Raw genomic sequence first — 17,106 nt, forward strand, 5'->3', positions numbered from 1 at the left:
AGGATTGGGGGCCTCAGGGGGGCAGGTGGGAGGTAGGGCCAGGCAGGGCAGGGCTGGGGGGACTGGCAGAGAAGACGGGGCCTGCAAGGGTCCCCCCATAGTTCCTTCTCCCCTTCATTCCTCCTGACCCCTTACTTATGGGCACTGGAGCCCTGGTGCTGAAATACACTGCTTCAGCACCAAGGCAAGGGGCCAACCTTAGAGACACTCTGGCAACCAGAGCATCTCTGTGGAGGACACAGCCTCCAGTTGCCCCACTCTTTTTATCTCCATTTTTTTTAGATCCCCAGTGGTCTAATTTTCTCTCTGCATTGCAAGTTCGCAGCACAGGGAACATTTTATCATTCCTGCATATGCCTCTTGTCCCATCTCAAAAGAGTTTGAGATGGAACAAGAGGCACGTGCACACTCTTCTGGATGCACCCATGGTGTCCTTGAATTTCTTCTTTTGCCTACCTGTACAGTGACCATTGATGAGTTAGGAATATAGGATCTGTTTTGGAGGCCTGTTAGGCATCCTATCCAAAAGAGCTGGTGTCATATAAATATGGCTGGTGATGCTTGCTTGAACGAGAACATTGTCATTTGCTCTTTTGTCCTTCAATTGATTTGAAGGATTTTTCAAGATATTGCTGAATGTAATTTTCCAAACCTTTCATCCAAATGTCACAGCCATACAACAGATAAGGAATGACAACAACCTGGTAGATGATACATTTAGTTTGGGTCCTGATATCACAATCAAAGGCCTAATTTTAGAGGCAGATTTTATCCATGTATGAATATGGAAACAGAACTTTATTAACCTTTTGAACATTAACATATACAATGACTTCATGGTCCTTTAAAAGGAACCTGATACTTACTAATCTTTGCACTTCATGGGTGATAATGCCTCTCCCTAAACAACCTTGTTCTTCTTTTACCAGGGTTTTAGTGCATCTCTCCTGCCTGTTGGTTACCTGCTAATTCCTCTTAGATCCTGTTTTATTTACAAATGGAGTTTTACACAAGCTTTTGTTGCAGCTGCTATGTAGCTCTACTGTTTCTGATTGAGGCCTGTGATACCTGAAAGCATATCTATATCTATCCCAACCATTTAGTCCAATAAAATATTATTACCCAAAAAACTTCTTTCCTCTCATACAAAAAGTATGTAATTCACTGCTCACTTGCAAACAGCCAGTCACCAGTCAGAAATAATTCAGTATGACTTGTTTCTGAACACACAGTTCAAATAGTCAATAGCAAATGCCTGAAACACACATCTGGCAAAACATTAATTGCTAAAAAGTAGGAGTGTAAAGTATTCAGTAGGGCTGTACGAAATGGCACCATTCCATTTCAACTTGCATTTTGACATTTTGATGGAACAGCATTTCATTTTGAATTCTATTTGGATTTGAAATTGCTGTTCCATTTTGTTTTATCGAAACAGGTTCGCTGTTTCGACTCTGTTCCAACTTTTTGTCCATAGGCTATAATGGGGAAGCTCAAAACAGCCTATAACTTTGTCATTACTGGGATGATTTGGATGCAACTTGCAGAAATGGTAGCCCCTTCTGAGGGCATGAAGCATGCAAAGTTTCAAGGAGACAGGTGCAGGGGTTTGGGGGAAACTGCACCTCAAGCTTCTGACAAGCAAAACTTGTGACATGAATGACAGTGTGAGTGTGTTAAGGTGCAGCAGGGTGAAAACTACAGGCATGCTATCCCCTGCAGAGGCCACAAAGCCTGTCAGCTTTCAAGGAGATAGGTGCAGGGGCTTCTGGGTTCTGGGGCTCTGCACCTCTCACGGCTGAGAGGCAAAACTCATGACATGAGTGCTTGTACAACTGTGTCTGTCTTGGAGCACAGGGGGGATGAAAACTGCAGGCTTGCTAGACCCTGCTGCAGCCACAAAGACCTTTCCAGGTGTCAAGGAGATAGGTGCAGCTGGATTCTGGGTTCTGGGGCCCTGTACCTCTAGCTGCTGACAGGCAAAACTCATGACATGGGTGGGTGACACTATGTGTGTGTTAAGGTGCGTCCTCACCCAACTGACACCAAGGCAGAAAGCAGGGCAGTTCAAACAATGCTGCCTTTTGTGCAGTTTTTCCATCCTTCCCCCCGAGCACTGGGATTGAAAGAGGCTTCAGGAAAGGATGACAGTCATTGGCCAGCTACCAGTCAATAATGAGAGCACTCCTTCTCCCCCACCACCTTCCCCCTTCTTCCACCTACCTCTCCTTACTTCAGTTTCGGTTTCCCTGCAGGCAAACCCAGCTCAAGCATTGAAACACAAAACATTTTGAAAAATTTGAACCATTTTGACTTGCCTCATTTCATTTTGAGGCTGTTTTGAAGCTCTCTGCTTTGTTTCGATTTTGCTGTTTCGAGCTTGGGAACAGAGGGAGTGTAGGCGAGCAGTATGAAAGCAAATAACATTATGCAAATGAATTAAATGCAAATCTGCTGTCTTTTCAAAAATTGTAGTATTGAAATGCTTTAAAACAAACAATTTGTGAGAACTTAGCTGTCATACAAAGCAGACATTTTTATTTTCTCTCTGTCTGTTAGAATCATGTTAATTTGGAATCACTAAACACTAACATTACTCCATACAGGTCATTTTCAATGTAGCTAGCCAACAGCTTTTTAGCTAAGCAACTGACACACAGTTTCAGTGACAGTAGATAATACAACTTTCTTTGCCAGTTTCTTTTCTATTGCAGATATTTAATGAAGACCTGACATTAATTATAATTAAATATGTCTAATAATGATGAAATGATTGCATGATTAAATGATTGCAGAAAACCTTTTGAGTTGAAATGCCTGAAATACACAGACAGCACAGCAAGAAAACTAGGGACAATTTTATTGTAAATTCCAAACCTGTAACTTTGCTGCATGAGTAAAGCAACTGTAAATGGAAGAAATATTAAAAGTCTATGGTAAATCCAGCTGGATTTAGGAAAGTAATTCCATATAACAGAAGTCTGTTTGGTCATAGAGTCTGTCAACTTTTCACAATAAAAATAAAGATTGTCGTTAGTTACTTAACCATTGTGTTTTATAAGCACCCCTTACTGGTGCATCCAAATACCTTGCACATGAAATCAATAGCAAAACCTCCACTACTAGGGAAAGTATATTGGGGGGGAGAGGGGTTATGTTTCTTGTAGATAATTATTTCCTTTTTCCTCTCTGACTGGTAAAACTTTTTTGCATTGAAGGAGCGTAAGTGGGAGTTGTCTGCCTTCAAAGGAAGACAGAGATCACAGAGCTAGTAGTTCAGAGTATTTTCCAACCAGTATCACTACATTCTTGAGACAACTTTAGAAAGTTAGTCTTCAGGGTAAATTAGGATGAACTATGTGACCTGGAACAAACACATATATAGAGTCTAGACCAGGGGTGCACAATTATTTCAGCTGGAGGGCCGCTTAATGAGTTTTGGTGAATTGCTGAGGGCTGCAAGGGTAGCCCCACCCTTTGACAGGTGCTCCACCCTCTGCTTACCATCTTGGGACTGGAAATCCCACCCCTACCCCTGACCTTTGCCACAGGATATCCCTCCCCTTGTCCCCCCTGGATGTACTCCTTTTGGGAGGGGACGACTGCGATCTTGGAACCAGAAAAAACAAACAAACCATACACTAAAAGTCAAACAAACACCTACTATTGCATAGTTTAATTTTATTACAAAAATTATTTTTGTCATGATTTGTGTTTTTGTACTCTATATAGAGGTGATTGCATAGTAACTAAAAAATAATATGTTTGTATATTGCGTGGGGGTGTGTGGTTGGGGGTGTGTGTGTGTATGGTGGGGTGTGTGTGTAGAGAGGTTGTAAGGTGGTGTGGCTGTGTGGGGGTCAATAGCATATGTTGGAGGTGTATATGTAAGGGGGTTTTGAAGGCAGGGTGTGCGTGTGTAGCTTTTGTGGGGTGTGACAGAGGGTGAGGAGGTATAGAGAACCCCACAAACTCCCCCCCCCATGGTGCCTAGCCCCCATCAGCAGTGGAAGCAGCAGCAGCAGCAGCAGGTGGTAGGTGCTTGGGGTACTCATGCTCTGCACAGGCACTGCCACCTGGTGGCATGTGGTTCCAGCTGCTGTTGCACATGGTGGTAAGGAGCACAGCCCAGACAGCTTGCCTCTATCATGCAGGGCTCTGGGCGGCGCATGTGCAGCTCCCAGCACTCATGTGCCAGTGAGGGAAGCCCTGCATGATGGAGCTAGCTGCTTTCCCCCTGCTTCCCAGTGGAGTCTTGGAACTTGGACAGCAGGGGGTGGGGAATACAGCTAGATCCATCACTCTGGGCTTGCCCCACTGATGTGAGAGTGCCAGGATCTGCATGTGCATCATGCAGAGCCTGACTTGATAGAGGCAGGCTGGCCAGGCAGCGCTCCTTGCCACCATGTGCAGCACTGGTTGGAGACACATGACACCAGAAGGCAGCACCGCCTGTGTGGGGCATAAGCACCCCAAGCACCAGCTGCCTGGTGCTGCTGCTGTGGCTAGCAGTGGGGGCTGTGTGCCATGGGGGGGAGTGTGTGGGAGAGGGTCCCCACATCACCTCCCCCTCCCTCACACCCACACCCTGCCCACCAGAGCACCATGCTCCTGCCACCTCCCCTGAGTGTGGGCTCTGTGTTGCCCCCAGCCCCCAGCCCCATGATCCTACCCAGCTTCAGCTCCCCTCCCCACATTGCTTCCCTACCTGGTGCCTAGAGTGAGTGCGACACTGGGGACACTGAGCAGGTCCTGTGTGCTGGTTGGGTTGGCCCCTTCTGCCCATGAGGTGGGCAGACTGGGTGGGGTACAATTAGTTTGTTGTCACCTGCAGGCCAGATGAAATTGCCTAGAGGGCTGGTGACCCATGGGCTATACTTTGCCCATCCCTGGTCTACTTATAATATTGCAAGTTATTTTGAGTTACCTTGGAAAAATCACTCAATTTACAACAGAACCAAGGGCTGTATGTACCAAAAGAGTACATACAGGAACTCTCAGATTACATTTTGCAGACATAGTTCCAGTGGCTCTATTTGGAAGGGCATGTCAACATTTCCCTCTTCTACTCAACTCCTGCACGTAATGCTGATCATAATAGTGGGTGCATCTATGCATGACAGTAACATGAAGCAATAAATTCTGGACCAGTTCAAGCTGAAGTCAGCTGCTCCTGAGCAGCTCCTGGGCTGCTCCTGAGTGTAACATCTACACATGCACACAGGACAGCAGCAGTTTGATATGGGGCAGAGGAGCCCTGGGCTGGCAGCAGGCTTGGGAAGTCAGCCCCAAGCTCCAGGTGGCAGTGTTGGGTGCTGGAGAGGCTGGCTGGGGCACAGGAGTGCTAAGTGTGAAGCTGTGTGTCAGGCAGCCCTGACACATTAGCAACCATGTCCTTACCAGTCTCTGGTACTGTCTCTATGTGCATTTTGTTGCACTTAATTACTGTGCCGTAAGATAATACCATCCCTGACACTACTATCTTATAGCAGAGTTAAACAATTTACTGCACCCTATTACCAGTGCATGTGTAGACAGTGATGCTTTACTGTGGATCTAATTCTTCAACTGTGCAGAAAAGCGTGCATGTGGATGCACCCAATGAGATTGATATTATCTTCTACAAACAGCTTTAGGAGTAACATGCTTATGAGATCCTATAGGTATTATTTCAGGCTACTTGTTTGTAGCAGATTGAATGGCATATTAATTTGTGTTCAGTACATTTTGGGGAGGTATTTTCCCTTAACCTCAAAGGCTGTATTATAGAATTGAAAAAAAGTTATCTATTGGTAACTACTGGAGATTACTAGTTGAATTTTAAAGAGACTGATGCAAAGAACTCCCTGCTGCTGCTTCTTGCCAACTAAGGAATATTACTCCATTCTCTAAATATTCACACCTTCATAAAATCTAAGGCCAGGACAGGACCATGAAGCTGGGCACTTATTCTTATTTATTCCTAGAAGTTAGATTTAAATGTCATTATATATATATATAATTATATATATATATATATTTAGAACCACAAGAGTAGAAGAGACCTACTTTGGGTTCTGTGTCAGGTGATTGCAGACAAGTGCATAATAAGCATTTGCCAAAAAAAAATCCACAAAAACAGGCATTCTGGTCTCTCATGTAGACCACAATCACAAAGCATAACAAATGTATTTAATTTTTAAAAAGAGGGTTCCTTCACCCCCAATTTAAAATGTGATGCAGGAAGAGAACAAAAGAAACAAGGGACCACTCATGTCTTCCATTCATTCCATGCAATGTCATGAAACTAATTAGCCAAAATATTCCCTATAAGCAGCCACAGAGCCCTGGGGTGCTTTGAGATCTTTTCAAGGGTGCCCTAGTATACTATGCAATATTAACACTGTTAGGTGTGTAAACATGATTCAAAAGATAAACTCAGAGATTTCAAATAGGAATGCATAGTCGTAAAAATATTCTGACTTACTATGATATTTCTGAGTTCTTTGGAACAGAAAAAAATATCTCTATTGTTTTTCCAAATTCAAAAAAATGGAGTGAAGACTAAGAACGAGCATTTTTTTGTGTCTAATGATGGGTGCCACAAAACTTACAAGGTTGACAACCACTGCTATAGAAGAATACAAACCCTGCCAGTCTTACTCAAGGCAAAAGTTGTTCTTGACCTAAATGCTATTATCATTTTAACTTGGAATATGTGAGCAAGATCTCAGGTACCTCACAGGAGGCACTCTACCAATTCCCCACATCTAATCACAGCCAATGTCAAATATTTCACAAGAAAGAAAGAAAATTGAAAAAGTAAATCTTATAAGCCAATTCATTGATTCAAAGTATAAGTTTGTTTGTGAGGAAAACTTGTTAGTGCAGGTGGCAATGGAAGCTCTGACATATGGTATTAGTTTTATCTATTTGATCTCATCTGAGACTCTTGCTTCTCTTGGGAAGCCGGTCCAATGTTTCACTACTGACTAGGAACTTCCAGGTACTAATTTTTTTACGTCTTTACCTGCAAGACTGAAAACATTTTCTCTACTTTTCATTTAAAAATACGTACAAACCAGTAAGTGTCACCTCTCAGCCTTCTCTTTAATTAGTGAAATATGCCTCAACTTATAAAGCTTGTTTCCAATCCTGGATTGTCCCACCTTGGAAGTCTTTCCAGTATTTCCACATCCTTCTGGAAATGGACTCAAGAAGAGTATAAAATATTGAAACAGAAGTCTTACCAAAGCCAAAAGTAAAATTACTTCCCTGCTTCTATTTTATAGTCACCTTTTACATATCAAAGTGCATTCACTTTTTAAATACAGGCAGTCCTCGGACTTACGACACAAGTGGTTCCTGAAAACTGCGTCAAGTCAAAATGTTGTATCTCAGAACCAATTTTCTCATAAGAAACTATGATATAAATGGGGGATTGGTTCCTGAACCAAGACCCAATGCCCTATTTTCACCAAAAATAACCCAGAATTTTGTACTTGATCAATTATAGATGAGTAATATAGCTATATTAATGTATTTATATTGTAAATAGCAATCATATTGATTTGGAAAGACTTCTTTGAGGTGACTTTGCTGGACCTTTTGAAGGATTCTTGGCTGGAGTCTTCTCAGGAGTTGTGGCTACAGGTTTTTCTGGGGACTTGTCTGCTTTTTTAAAGAAAGCGTCCAAAGAAGTTTGGACAGGTGTTCTCCAGGGAGATGAGAAATGCAGCCAGCTTGTTCACTGGCATGGTGTTGCATCGGATCAAGCATTGTAAAGTCAAAACTGGCATAGTAAAGTTGAAACAGGGTGTCAATTTATAAACGCTGTAAAAGTGCACAATGTTGTAAGCTGAGGACTGCCTGTACAGCATTTCATTGAAAATTCTTGAAGGGGGCTGGGGGCTTTTTTGGTTTGTTCATTTTGGGGATTTTTTTGGTTTTGTTTTACTGAGTCTCTCATCCTGTAAACATACTCTGTTCTTGGCTGTATTGAAATGCATTTTTTTTGAATTAGCATTTATGGAGGAGATCTAATCACTCTGTAACAGCAATGTGTTTTCTGACTCCCTTGTCAGTCTTTGTATCAGCTGCATAGTCTCACAAACCATGCCATTTTTGAGAGGAAGTTCTGCCTTGGGACTCCCCAAGAAGAAGCCTTATTTGGTTCCCCTCTCTGGTAGGAGTCCCTGAAGCCAGACTTTGCAAGGCTTCTTGAGGCGCAAGTCTCTGGCTCTTCTTTGTCTCCAACTTCCCTGGCTACCCTTAGCGCCTCCACCTCAGATGCTCGTTCTTTAGTCAGCTCCCATGAAGGTGTGCTGTTTTCTTCTTCTACAGCAGAGAGAAACGGAGGTGTTGAGTGCCGACAGCACAGCAGACTGCTTTGCTGCCAACAAACCATTTGTATTGTGCCACTCCAGCTCCCTCCATCTTTCCTTGGACTCCCTGAGGACTATTCCCTTCTCTCCAGCATTGTCCTGCACCTCCTCCCTTCCCCACCCTGGACTCTCTCTTTCTTCTCAGGCACAGCCATGCTCCCCCCAAAATTGTTACAAAACTATAGTATTAATCTGGGGACAGTAGCCACCCAGTAAAATTAAATAAAGTCATGAGGAACCAATCAGAGAGCAGTCTTTGCAGCCTGCTGTCAAGCCTAGACTGCCTGGGGTGAAAAGGTCATATAGGCATCCTGCTTATGAAACTATTTACAAGAACAATTTACAACAAAACATGCTCATACTGATCCCCACCAAAGGGTCCCCACTGGAGCTGCAGCCTAGAACTCAGCCCAATTAGCCTCTTTTACAAGCAAAAGAGCAAAATCGTATCGTTGTCATCAACCAGCAAAATTGTATCGTTGCCTAGATAATAGATCAAAATAGCATTAAATAGCATTGGATCAAGAACCAAGAATCACGCAGGGACACTGTCAGAAGGAGGCCCACTCATTGATAACATAACATTAGCAATTACATTTTGAGATTGGTTAGTGAACATCTGTTATACGATGTCTTAATTTTTTATAATGCAAGTTTTAAACAACGTGCTACATAGTACTAAGGCAAGTGCTTTAGAAAAATCTAACAAAAAGATAATGGGTAGGTTTGACAAGAATTAATTTGTATAAAACCATGATGATTTGCATTAGTTTTATTTTCACCAGGTTTTTAGACCACTATTCTGATGGTTGCAATGATTAACTTGGCATTCAATTCTCCTTAACATTTAAGAAGCTCTTTCTGTCAGAATTAACCAGAAAACTGCAGAAAGGAGGATTACTAATTGTGCAGTTAATACTTTATTTTCCTAAATTCTGGGGCAACTTTAATGCAGACACAAAAGGAGAGTGAAATTTAGGATGACAGATTTAGAGCTGGGAAGCTGACAATGGGGGTAAGAAACATACAACTGAAAAACTGCCGCTCTTCAAAGTATGTGCTTGTATGTGGGGGGAATTGTTTAGTGTGGGTGGCCCCCAAGGCATGTCTATCCATTTATCTACCTATTGCATCTTGAAGCAGCACTGCTAATATGTCCGTTCCAATATTGTTACCATGCAGCTTTGACAAGACCTAGCCAATAGCAAATTGACTCTTAAAGGAAGCATCCTGCCAGGAAAAAAGTTAGGCCAGTATGGCAGTGGAGAGACAGGTGAGAAGTGGCATAGAGCTCCATTGCTCTGTAGGTTTTCCAGGCTCTACTGAAAACTGTTGGCTACTGAAAGATAGCCTAAGTTAAACAGAAAAATATCAATCTACTGTTAATAGAGTAACCACAAATGTTACACACTCACACACACACACCCATCCACTTGCCCATCACTGTGTGTATATATACATTTACACACACTCCTGTGTACATATATAATTTACACATGCATATTCCCCCGTGTGCATATACATTTTATACACACATACTGGAAGACTGAAAGCCATTATTCTTTCACTATAAGCATTTTTAGCTATAGTTGTTATTACAACTTTCACATGAATATAGCTTATGTGAAGGGCACACTTTGACAATTATTTGGGGACTCAGCCAGAGGCATAGGGATCAAACATGTAAGTTCCAGCTACTTGTTTCCAGTCAGTTCAGGACAAGAGTTTGGAGTATTATACAGCATATAATGAGAAGGCAGAAGGATTTAACTCACTTGAGTAATCCTATTTCCTAACATTTATTATCAGTAACTTCACAGCTGGTATATGGCTTGCTTATTAAAACAAAAATTAAGAGGCAAAATCTGTTGATGTAAGATTTAATCAGTGTGGGAAGGTTTACCACCTGAAATCTCTGAGTAATTAGAAAGGGGTTTTAAGAGAAGGTTAAAGTTTAAATATTATAGCGGGTTTATTGCTTGTCATGCTAAAATGTAGCATTGGCCAATGTACTTTTTTCAGTAATTTTCTGAACTGTCATAGAGTAGTGATGTTGGAACTGTTTCTTTGCTCCAGTCTCCTGTTTATTCTTAGTACTCCTTCCTTTATCCACATCTCTCAAAGGTTCAGGAGGCCATCCAAAGGTTCAGGAGGCTATCCCTAGCTAACAAATCTCTTAATCATATGCTTAAATGAAGTAACATTCACTTAAAGTATGTGGCTAAATGTTTTTTGAAGATGGTCTTAAACATGCATGTAAATAGTCTATTGAGGTATTTGTTCTGTTTCTTCTTTGTAAAAAAAAGGATATGCCGAAGAAATAAATTACTCTTTTTCTCTCAAGCATGAATAGGAAAAGATGGACTTTTGTGGAGTGCCGTTCTGCAAGAAAATTCTTCTTACAGCCTACTTTCTTGGATTGAAGTTCTGGAGAACAGAGTGTTGTTGGTTTTGCACATTGAATCTTTAGAGTCATAAAATCTGGCTGAGATGTGTTTAAAACAGGATTAGGGAGAAATGTTGCTTTACCACTTTTGTGACAGTCATTCTGGCGTAATCAGAATTAAAATCAGCCCCCAAAATGCGCAGCCAGTTTGAATTCAGCTACTATTGCCTGCAAGAACCATTTCAAGGACCTGGTATCATAAAAGTTATGTGCGCTGGCCATGCCCCCTCAATTTCTAACTACAAAGTCTATCAGTAACTTTGAGGAGGTTGTGTAGAACCAGCCTGCTAGTTAGGAATTGATGTTTCACAAAGGAAAGATAAAAAGACTGATTAAGGTGGCTTTACAGTTCTTTGGGGACCCCACATCTGAGAACTCAAATTACTGAAAGTAGTAGCATCAACTCACTTGGAGAGAGACAATTGCTGTTACATAGGGGCACATGTGTTTTCTTTTCTTTTTTTTTAATCCCTTTGTTCAGGTAAACTAGAGTTCTATGGCGGAGGAGATATGCAAAGGGACCAAAGTAGAAGCAAGGAAGGTGGCTATGAAGGAAAGAGATGGGGGGCCAGGGCAGGGGATAGTGAAGGAAATCTGCTAGATGAATAATTATCTGAATACCAAAAAGCATTAGGCCTTCTCTTGAATATCATAAGTAGCAAAAAGCAGATGGAATGGAAGTTAGAGCTGGCCTTTCTTCTCATTTCCTAAGCAAGAAGTACTTCACTTTTATTATTCAACCCCCTCAGTTAATGATGTTCTTAGAAAGTTAAATCTGTTGATGGGAAATACCTCATCTCTGGTGTCTGAGTGGATCTGAGAATTAAGTGATAATGTTTGCATAATGATTTCCTTCCTTCAGAATGTCAGATACAGCATGTCACAAGAAGGCTTTTGATTTAAAAATCAAACTTAAAATATAATCTTCTCTCTCTCTTTTTTTTCCTTGTCCAGTTAGAAGGAAATTAAGATATTCTAGAGCTAGATATGTTGGTTTAGTTTCCCCAGAGGGAATAATCTGCATTGGCAGATAGACAAACTAGATGACCTAAGAGATCTTTTCTAGCTTTTGCTCTTATAATTCTCTGGCTCTATACAAGTGGTATGAAGAGGGTTTCAGTAAAAGAAACTCTGAGCTTCTATGTAAAGTCAATTGAAAGTAATTTGGATGGCCAGCTATTTGTTTCTAACTTGCTTGCCAACCCTTGAGATGCTGCTCTGCTTTATATTTGAATGTATTTTATTTGCTATGATTCCTGTCAGATAAATGTATCACAAGCATTGGATTCAAGTGCATATGGCATGAGAGTCTCTATTCTATGCCCTTGTTCTTGGCCAGTTCTGACCTACAGTAGTTATCACTAGAGAACCAGAATAAGACTGTTCATGCTGCCATCAAATACAAGGTTTTTCATTCCTGGTTTTCCCCTCTATCATCTGTTTCTGCCTTTAACACAGAGATTGCTATATTGATATGAAGAGCAATTAATCTGGGGGTTAGAAGGGAGAGAGATTTTTGGTGGTATCTCCATGAATGCTCATTTTAATACATTCTTATTCCAGTAAAATTAAAAAGAAACAGTCACAGGGATAAATCATTTGATCAACTCAAGCAGGGCACTTTTCCAAATAACTAATGCAAGCTTTTATTTTTGCTACCACATGGAAATGTTCCTTCTCAGGATGTTCCCATGGTCTAAGCAGGATTTACACCAGCTGTAGAATAAAAATGTTTCCAAAGAAGTGGCATGTGCGGCATGGAGGGGGAGGAGGCGAAAGATGAAGGAGTACAACTGTAGTGTACTAGGCCAATTCAATTCAAAGGGGTAATTTAAGTCTTAGGGAGAAATACCGATAGGCAGAAGGTGTCTAATATGAAGTTGATTTTATGATACAGATCAGGAATAGATTGGTGTCTAATTAAACTAGACCAGTGTCTAATTTTAAACCTCAGCTTCATAAATCACCTCCACAAAATTAACTTTTTGCTGTCCGCCAATGTGTGTGAATCCTTATTTGTACTAATGAAATTGGTATCTACAACTTCCCTAGGCAGTCTACGCCACTGCTTTATTGTTCTAACAGGAAAGAAACTTTTCCTGGTATCACTTTGCCACAATTTAAAGCCATTGCTTTTCATCCTGCCCTCTGAAACAAGGGAAAACAGTTGTTTGCCTTCTTCTTTACAACAGCTTTTCAGATATTTGAAGACCACTGTAATAATCTTTTCTGCAGGCTAACTATGCCATGTTCTCTCAATCTTTCTTCACACAGCTTGCCTTCCAGCCCCTTTGTTGCCTATATCTGGACTATCCCCAACTTTTCTACACTTTTCTTAAATTGTGGAATCCAAACTACACACAATATTTTAGATTTGTGATTTTCAAATTTCCTAAAATAATGGAATCCTTTCATAACACTTTTTCTGCCATGGAACGCCACCCTTATCCTAAGGATTGATGCAGAGCTAAGTGACTTGGCCTGGCAATGGTGGTGTGCTGCTTCCCAGCCTGCTCTGCCACTATCCGCAATCTCTTTGTGAAACCCCTGATGATCATTATGGAAACCCAGGGTTCTATGGGACAGCCTGAAAATGACTGCTGTACATTAAGCTAACCAGCACTGAGTAGAGGGGCAATATAACTTCTGGTGTCTTCGGCCCAATATTTCTGTTGATGCAGCCCAAAACTGCATTTGCTTTTTTTGCCATTTCATCACACCAAAGTCCCTAAATCATTCTCAGTAATGCCACTACCTAGCCAGTTATCACCCATTCTGTATGTGAGCTTCTGATTAATTTCCCTAATCTAACCTTGCATTAGTCTGTGCTGAACTTCATATTGTCATCTGTAGCCTATTTTCCAATCTATCAAGATTCTCCTTAATTCTATTACTATCCTCCAAAACGTTTGCAGTTTATAATTACCTTTTGGTTGCCATTACTGAGCCAGTTGTGTACGCAGTAATAATTTTACAGTGATTTTATCTAGCCCATATTTCTCCAGTTTGCTTATAAAGTTATGTGGTAATTTATCAAAAGCCTTACTAAAGTACACCAGATCCACTACAACCCTTCCATCCATCCAATCAGTTACTTTGTCTAAGAAGTAGATCTAGTTGGTTTGGAATGACTTATTCTTTACAAATCCAAGCTGGCTGCTAATGATCACCCTTTCCTACTCCAGATGTTTAGAAACTGATTTGATAACTGTTTCAGTAACTTGCTGGGAATTGAAATTACCCTGCCAAAAGCCAATAAGGTAACTGTACCTCCTAAGCAATGTGCCTTCTTCTCTCAACTAATTTATTCTGATATAGCCCTTTTCTGCATGCAAAGCAGCACCACCCTGCTAACTCTGTACGCATGTATGCATGCAAAGCACACTAACAGCACTAACGATGGGTGGCTAGCTTGGGAAAGCCACTTGTATGTTCATTAGAGTACATTTACTGCATAGTAAAATGTGGAGTAAATGACTTTGTAATAATTGCATCCTGTGTGCACATTTTAAGAAACTATTTGAATAATAAAATGCAGGTTATGATGTTACCAGTATCCCTGTATACACATCATATTTCTACAATTGACTTTTAGCCCAAATCGATTATATATTTCAGACTTATGGATTTCATTTTGTCTACAATGCTTAAATACTAGTTGCACGTATAACTTTTTATATATGTATACATACATTTACATATACACAGTGCATTGCAACATCTATTTTAACTTGTTTTTATATTCTTTTGTAATATAAACAAAACTTAGGAGCACAATGATCAGTGACAGGAAGAAAAACAAAAGCAATCTATCAAAATAGTTTTAATATTCAAGTTGGCAGTACATGAGATGTTACTTTGCACCTTCTAAGGAACCAGTGTAAAGTTGGGTTATGACCTCATGTCACAGAGCGAGGAGGTAATAATCCCTCATTATCAAGGCCCAGTGTGACCACAAGTAATTACATTTTCAGGTATTTCCTCACCAAGATAAATGGGAGGGAATTTTATTCTGTAAACATCAAATTGTGTAGCTGTGACATATGCCATTTCGAATTTTCACTTCCTCAGAAATACAAAGTTCATTGGCACTATCATAACAAAAGGAATAAAGGGAACTAAATCAAGCTTGGTCATCTAATAATGAGGACAACAAGCAAGACAGATATGTTTTAAAAACATATCTGTCAACACAGCCAACAATCAGTCATATGCACTCAAAGCTTTATTACAGCATAAAGCTTCAATTTCCAGGTTTTGTTGTTTTTTTGAAGGAAGGGCTTAAAGGTCATTTCAATGTAATATAGGGCATAAAAAGAGCGCTGAAACACAGACTGGGAAAAAAAGACAAATGGAGTGATCCAGAAAAAATTGGCAGAAAGGCTAATATTCACAAAGCTCAGAATTGAGACCTCACAGAGGAAAGCATGTAAATATATGCTAAGCCCAAATCTATTCAGTGCATACTTTTATTTTACCAAGAAGCTTTCCTCAGTTGATCCCTAAATCCTAAAAATAATTAAAATACAAAAGGATAAATGCACCAAATGTCTTCTTTTTTTCAGTAGCATGATGTGGCCATATTGTAACATCCCTAAATTTTGCATAGCTATCTCAGGGCTGGTCAGAGAGGGTGCATCTACACATGCAATTAACAATACAATAAATTCCAGTGCAATTCACACTAGAGTCAACTGCTCCCAGGCAAAGTGTCTACAAGTGCACCCGGGACAGCAGGTTTTTGAGCCTGGGTTGAGCAGCTCCGGGATAGAAACAGGCTCAGTCCAAATTCTGGGTGGTGGCATCGGGCAGTAGAGGGGCTGGCTGGGGGATGAGAGTGCTAAAGTCCAGAGTCATGCAGCAGGCAGCCCCTATTCCTATCCACATGTGTGTTTTGTTGCATGTAATTACTCCACCATAAAATACTGTTGTCCTTGACAGTACTATCTTATGGTGGAGTTTATTATTTTACTGTGCCCTAATAATGTCACATTATAGACAATGATGCTTTACTGCAGAGCTAGTCAACTCTGCAGTAAAGTCCATGTGTAGATGCACCCACAGAAAGTAATCATGGGTTTAAGAAAAAAAATTTCTTCTGGCATCTAGCATCTCTTAATGCAATCCAATCTGCATTTTTTTAGAATTCACTCAGACTTAGGGCCGTAAGTATTTTGTGATTGGTTTATGTAGAATCTATATTAACCTGAACATTAAGAGTGAAACTGTTTCAAGATATGTAACAACTAAAAACTAAAAGTAAGTGAGCAAAAAATAGCTCCCAATTTTTATTGCAGAAAACCCATACTTAAACATTCTTAATATTTTTCAATTACCCAGTGGTCTTTACAGAATTTTAAAATATTGACACAAGCGCATGTTGTGACATAATAATTACTATATAAGTCAGATTTCTAAATGTCTTTAATTTTAAAACCCACAAGAAAATCAATGGAACTTTAATACAGAAAAATATAATGGAATAATATTAATAATTGGATTGATTTTGAACAGATGAGGCAGTGTTCCATTTTCTGAGCTTGCTCATTTGTTTTGTTTGCTTATAATAAAATTTAACAGCGCTCTCCTCATAGAGGCTAAGAATTAGTTTCACAAAAGGGACTTAAGCAGATTATTAGTCAGTAGCTTAACTAGGGTTGGGACAGAGAGGCACCTTCCCCGAGAGCCAAGTGAAGATGGTTCCTGGAATAGCACCCTCATCCTCACACAGTCCATGTCCTGACAGCATACCCATGTTGGGAACTCCAAAACAGTCCCTGGCTGCTGCTGCTTTAAGAGCAAGAGCCGAGGCAGGCAGAATGCATGGTAGCAGCACCTGCAGTTCAGCTGGAGACAGTTTAGGAGATCCCAGCATGAGTGACACTGCTGCCTCCCCTACTCCCAGTCTTGGAGCCTGTGCAGTCCCGCCTTAATCTTGGAATCAGCCCCCACCACCTCCCTGTTCTCAGAAGTGTATACTACCCCACTGCCCCTCATTTTCCTCCAGGGTTTGCCCTGGGTGCCAACTTTGTTTGTTATGCCACTGTGAATTGTTCCCTTGAAAATTCCCACTCAGATGCCTCTAATCCTGGAGACTGTCTGACATTAAAGTTTCCTACACACCTAAAGGTCTGCTTTTTAGCATGGTCAGAAGCACCTCAGTCTTGAACCATTTTGAGAGTCATAACCTAGTGATTCTCTGCCTACCTGATCAGTGGGACCCAATGTAGTAGGCATTCTCTGAGCATAAATACTAATCAGATCCTTTACAACACAGGAGAAAGAAGGGAATGTGGC

The sequence above is a fragment of the Crocodylus siamensis genome, chromosome 4 (genome assembly GCF_052110815.1).
Source record: "Crocodylus siamensis isolate JL-2025a chromosome 4, ASM5211081v1, whole genome shotgun sequence".
NCBI lineage: Eukaryota > Metazoa > Chordata > Crocodylia > Crocodylidae > Crocodylus > Crocodylus siamensis.